The sequence below is a fragment of the Felis catus genome, chromosome D1 (genome assembly GCF_018350175.1).
Source record: "Felis catus isolate Fca126 chromosome D1, F.catus_Fca126_mat1.0, whole genome shotgun sequence".
Lineage (NCBI taxonomy): Eukaryota > Metazoa > Chordata > Mammalia > Carnivora > Felidae > Felis > Felis catus.
Genome location: NC_058377.1, coordinates 65,693,221 through 65,699,665, shown reverse-complemented (window position 1 = coordinate 65,699,665; position 6,445 = coordinate 65,693,221).

Sequence of the window (6,445 nt, the reverse complement as noted above, 5' to 3'; positions counted from 1 at the left end):
AGAAGGAAAAGCTAAGGCTCAGAGTGGTATCAAGATACAACTGTTTGGCACAATTAAATGAACTGTCTCTAAATTTTCTTTCACTGGAAGTGAAAGGTGGGATGATCATTTTCTAGCAATATTGTGAAAGATTTCTGTATTGCATAGGAGGTTGGATAAAGAGACCTCCAACGTAATTTCTGATGCCAAAATTCTTTGATTCTAGGATATCTTTATTAAATGGCATTGTGAATCAAATATAGTCTCTTGTCGACTCACTGCCATCACTACAAACAGACTCATTAATTTGGACTTAAATTATGATCTTTTTACCCAGATTTGAAGGGTTGCAGGTTACTGATCTTATGGAATCAGAAAGCAGAGAGAAACTGTGTATTATATATAGCTTGGACTCCTCTGTTGGCTGTCACTTCTTCTTTCCATTATTAGTGCATCCTGAGCTATAATATGCTACTGTCTTATTTTGTGCTCATTTTTCTGGCCAATGAACTACTGGCAGCTGTTTCTCACATGGTGTCAAGCATATGGGCATTGTGACAACTGTTTTCTCAAAGATGTTTTTATTCATGGGTCATGGTATATTCTGGAAGACTGGGGCTGCCAGATGCCTGACCAGAATAGAGAACAATGGGCCTTTATCTAATTTTATTGAGTGATTGGTCCAAAGGTTTTAACAACCTGATGACTACAAGCCTTGTTCTTTCTCTCCAGCACCTTTATCACGTTCTTTCCTAGACCTATGCCTCTAACCAGCAAATCCCAGCCATAAAAATCAGAGAGGGGAATTCAGTCTTAGCATTGCTTTTACCAGAACCATAGTAGCCTCCAAATTTGTAATTAATATAGAAAACTTAACTCTCCAGGGAACTCACATACTTTGATATTGACATACTCAAACCATGCCTGTTGTCTAGAAGAGGAGAAATAGGTTGGGAAAGGGGAGTATGGTTGATCAAGTGGAGATACTTGTGTTTGCCAGGGGAGAAACTTGGAGGGGAAAGGGAGGGGAAAATATAATCTTCTGTACTGTGAGCCTAGATAACAGGCATTTAATAACCTTTCTTTCATCATGTGGCAAACTAATGTGGAATATCTTGGGATTCTTGATTCCTTGGATACACTAGATGACCTTGTAATTGGGGGAGCTGCTAAAGTGGTTCTCATCTTACTTATTTTAAAAATGGGTAAGGAGATGAGAATTTGATTGGTACTGGGGCTGATCATATGAAGAAGCAATTACTCTTTTTTGAAAGTTCTACAGAAACTCTTACATGACTGACTGAGTTCATAATAGTTTGTGGCATATATGAACCAGTGGGGAATAGAAAGTATATTAAAGTTAACAGGTTTCATAAAGACCAATTAGACCGTAGGTGTGTGTGAAGGGGCCAGTTCTAAGCTCTGAGGAAGGGTAGCCAGAGAGTAAGGCCAGCTGGGGATGTTCATTGGAGTGTAGAATTTCAGAAATAGTAGGGCTCAATATCAGCAGGTAAGGGGTGAGGGGAAGGGCAGGAATTGAAAAGAGTGACAGTTAAAAGGAAGCAAAACCAAAGTGGGAATGCCAGCATAAGTTGATTCCACCACTGGTGTTCAGATCCGTCTGTATATACCAAAAGCCTGGATGGTGGGCCAGTCAGAGCCTATGTATTTGAGGGACTGAGGAGCATCCTGGGAAGAGTGAACCAGTCAGACATGTCTGACCCCTTAACAAAATTCTTGTTAGCAACATCTTATTAAAAATGGTGGACTGAAAATACAGCTTCCTCCCAAAACTCCACTAAAATAACAGTACGGGTGCTTGGGTGGTTTAGTCGGTTAAGTGTCTGACTTTTGATTTTGGCTCAGGTCATGATCTCACAGTTTGTAAGATCAGCCCTTTGTCAGGCTCTGTGCTGACTACATGGAGTCTGTTTGGGATTCTCACTCTCCTTCTCTCTCTGCCCCTCTCCTGCTTGTGCTTGGTCGTTCTCTTTCTCAAACATTTAAAAAAATAATGGTAAAAAATATTAAATGACATAAATCAATGAGGACAAAGAACGTGGGAGAAAAGATAATAGCACCCAAACAATGTCAACAAAATCTTTGAATATGGAAAGTAAAAGACAAGCAACAATTGTTGGAGCAGTCTAGAGTAAGTAGAAATCTAGTGTGGGGAGTGGGGGCTAGGGGTGGGGGATAATAATAATAATAATAATAATAATCAAGCACATGTGTGCCACAGAACTACAGAAAAGACTGAGTGAGGAATTGGAGACATCAGTCATCTGAATATCAAGTGGCAGGGGTAGAGGGCTAAAAACACAATGATTACTTAGGCTATAAAGTAAGTTAGAGCTGAGATCCTCACCTGTTATTCATTTGTTTGTTCATTCCTTCGTCCCCTGGAGAAGCTGAATTAGTCGGAGTCACCAAGAACAACTGGGAGGTGGGAGAAGACATCCCACTGAAAATGGAGATTTAAAGTTGAGCATTCTGAAGCATCAGACACTTCTGTCCCTTGCTCTTTTCTTAAGACAGTGCTTTCACTGCAGCCCTTTGAAGGTGGTTTTTTCCTCCCACATTCCTATTATTGATCTAGAGTTGGAGTAGATGTGCTCCTTGTTCCTTATCACTGCTTCCAGATATTTCTCCCTTTGTCTTCCTTTAAAACTCCCCAGCTTTGAGTCTCATGCCATCAAATTGTATCCCTTATTTCATTATTGCTGTCATCTACAAAATCTACTAGTCCCTGGGTCATTCACTATCATTTCTCAAAAAGTTTAGCTCTTGGCTTATTTCACTCCCCCCAACACTACTCTGTTTTAATTCTTGGTGATTTAATTATATACATGGATGATCCTTTAAACACCCTGACATATTGGTTCCTTGAATAACAGTGTTCCATTGATTTTATCCTCTCCTATTCCCTGCCATTCTTCCCATGTTCATACCTTTGATGTTATTTCCAAACACTCTTAACTCCTCCATGTCAGGCTCATGTATCTCACTGTTTGACCACCACATTCTATCTTCCAGCCATGTCCTAGTAACTTGATTCCAACACTCCTCTGGCTACCACCTTTCACTGTCCCTACCCTCTCTCTCTGAGTTCCTCTCTTCCCATCATTAACCAATTTGGGTCCTAGGGCCAGTCATTACAATGATTCACTTGCATATACTTTTAACTCTGTATACCGTCTTTTTCTCACACTCACTTCACAAAACTACAATGTTAGTTAAAACCAGCTCTTTGCTTACTCTGTGCCTGCACATGTGCAGCAACCATGCTGACTGGTCTCACTTTTGGTTTTTAATTCCAGTGTAGTTAACAATAGTTAACATACAGTGTTATATTAGTTTTGGGTGTACAATGTAGTGATTCAGCAGTTCCATGTATTTACTCAGTGCTCATCAAGATAAGTGTACTCTTAATCCTCTTCACCTATTTCACCCATCCCACCACTAGTCTCCCCTCTGGTAAAAGTCTGTTTTATGGTTTGTCTTCCCCCCGCCCCTTTGTTCATTTGTTTTGTTTCTTAAATTCCACATATGAGTGAAATCATATGGTATTTGTCTTTCTCTGACTGGCTTATTTTGCTTAGCATTTATACTTGCTAGATCCATCCATGTTGTTGCAAATGGCAAGATTTCATTCCTTTTTATGGCTGAATAATATTCCTGTGTGTGTGTGTGTGTGTGTGTGTGTGTGTGTGTGTGTGTGTGTGTATACTGCATCTTCTTTATCATCAGTCAGTGGACACTGCGCTGCTTCCATAGTTTGGGTATTGTAAATAATACTGCGATAGACATAGGGGTACATGTATCCACTCTAATTCATGTTTTTGTATTCTTTGGATGAATACCCAATAGTACAATTACTGGATCATAGGATAGTTCCATTTTTAGTTTTTTGAGGAAGCTGCAGACTGTTTTCCACAGTGGCTGCACCAGTTTGCATTCCCACCAATAATGTACAAAGATTCCTTTTTCTCCATATCCTTGCCAACACTTGTTTCTTGAGTTTTTTATTTTAGCCATACTGACAGGTGTGGGGTGATACCTCACTGTGGTTTTCATTTGCATTCCCTAATGATAAGTGATGTTGAGCATCTTTTCATGTGTCTGTTGGCTATTCTGTATGTCTTCTTTGGAGAAATGTCTGTTCATGTCTTGTGCCCAATTTTTAATTGGATTATTTGTTTTATTGCTGTTGAGTTGTAGAAGTCCTTTGTATATTTTGGATAATAGCCCTTTATTGGATGTCATTTGCAAATATCTTCTCCCATTCAGTAAGTTGTCTTTTAGTTTTGTTGTTTCTTTTTCTGTACAGAAGCTTTTTATTTTTAGGTGCCTAGGTGGCTCAGTTGGTTGAGTGTCTGACTCTTGGTTTTGGCTCAGGTCATGATCTGATACTCATGGGATTGAGTCCCACATCAGGCTCCATGCTGAGTGTGGAGCCTGCTTGAGATTCTTTCTCCCTCTGTCCTCTCCCTCACTTGATCCCTCCCTCTCTCTCTCTAAAAAGAAAAAAAAAGAAACTTCTTGATGTAGTCAATAGTTTGTTTTTGCTTTTGTTTCCCTTGTTCAGGAAACATATCTAAAAAAATGATGCTACAGCCGATTACTGCTTGTGTTCTCTCTTCTATGATTTTTATGGTTTCAGGTCTGACATTCACGTCCTTAATCCATTTTGAGTTTATTTTTGTGTATGGTGTAAGAGTGGTCCAGTTTCATTCTTTTGATGTAGCTGTCTAGTTTTCCAGCACCATTTGTTAAAGAGACTATCTTTTTCCCATTGCACATTCTTGCCTCCTTTGTTGAAGACTGTGACTGGTCTCACTTTATTTCTTTTAAATAATTTTTTAATGTTTATTTATTTTTGAGAGAGAGAGACAGAGAGAAAGGGAGACACAGAACCGGAAACAGGCTCCAGGCTCTGAGCTGTCAGCACAGAACCTGATGCGGGACTCAAACCCACAAACCATCAGATCATGACCTGAGCCGAAGTCAGATGCTTAACCAACTGAGCCACCCAGGCGCCCCGTGACTGGCCTCACTTTAAATTCATGTCCATAACTCTCAGGTCCTTACTTCTGCCCAACAATCCTATTTCCTTAGCCATTCCCCTTCCCATTCTCCTAGATCAGAGATCTGCAAACTATTATATAAAGGACCAGATAAGAAGTATTTTATGCTTTGCAGGGCACACAGTCTTTTTAATAACTAATCTACTCTGCCATTGTAGCAGAATGGCAATATGTAAATGAGTTGAATTTGAATTTTATATAATCTGTATGTGTCACAATGTAGTATTCATCTTTAGATTTCTTCCCCCAACCATTTATTTTTTTTTTAATTTTTTTTAAACGTTTATTTATTTTTGAGACAGAGAGAGACAGAACTTGAACAGGGGAGGAGCAGAGAGAGAGGGAGACACAGAATCTGAAACAGGCTCCAGACTCTGAGCTGTCAGCACAGAGCCCGACGCAGGGCTCGAACTCATGGACTGTGAGATCATGACCTGAGCCAACCTGACGCTTAACCGACCAAGCCACCCAGGCACCCCTCTTCCCCCAACCATTTAAAAGTATGAAAATTATTCTTAGATTGCAGGTTGTACAAAAACAAGACTTGGCCATAGGCTGTGGTTTGCTGGGCTATGTCCTAAGTTATTTCATACCTTCTCTTCTTCTCAAGTCTCTAACACCTCTTTTCCCATTCTCACTCTCAGATGATGGCCTTGCTTTCTACTTCATTCATAAAATAATCAGCAACACTTACTACCCCTACCTTATGTAGCCTCTAACTACCCTCTCACTTGCATCTTTATACATATATTCAGCTTTCTCTTCTGTTACTGTTACCATAGCACAACACCTAGCTACTATATAATTTACCACTTTTGTTTATTGTCCGTCTCCCCCTCTAGAAGCTTAGTTTCAAGAAGATAGGGAGTTTTTCTGTTTTATACACTGATGTATACCCAGAACTGGAACAGTGTTTAGCATGTAAGTATTCAGCAAATACTTGAATGAATGAACACACACTTCCAGACCAGCAAGCAGAAGTTTAGAGAATTTTTCTTCAGAGAAACTTATTTCTCCTTCCAAGAGAAAAGACTTACCTATCGTGTTTTTTGGAGATCTCCTTGAGCACACTAAGTGGTAATTTTTCAAATTTCTTTAAAAAACATCCACAGTAAGAAATCCCCATTTTATGGGATTGACCCAGTACTTGAAATGTACATATGGTGTGTACATAAAAGTTCCATAGAATAACTTTTTTATATGTGATATATTCTGATATATTTTCCATTCTTTTCTGTCATTTGGGGCAGCAAGGGGCAGGGATTGGTTGCAACTGATTACATTTATTTCACAAACCACTAATGGGTTTGCAATCAGAATTCTGAATACTGCAGGGTGTCCTAATTACAAGCCCTGTCCATGTACACTGAGCTTCCAAT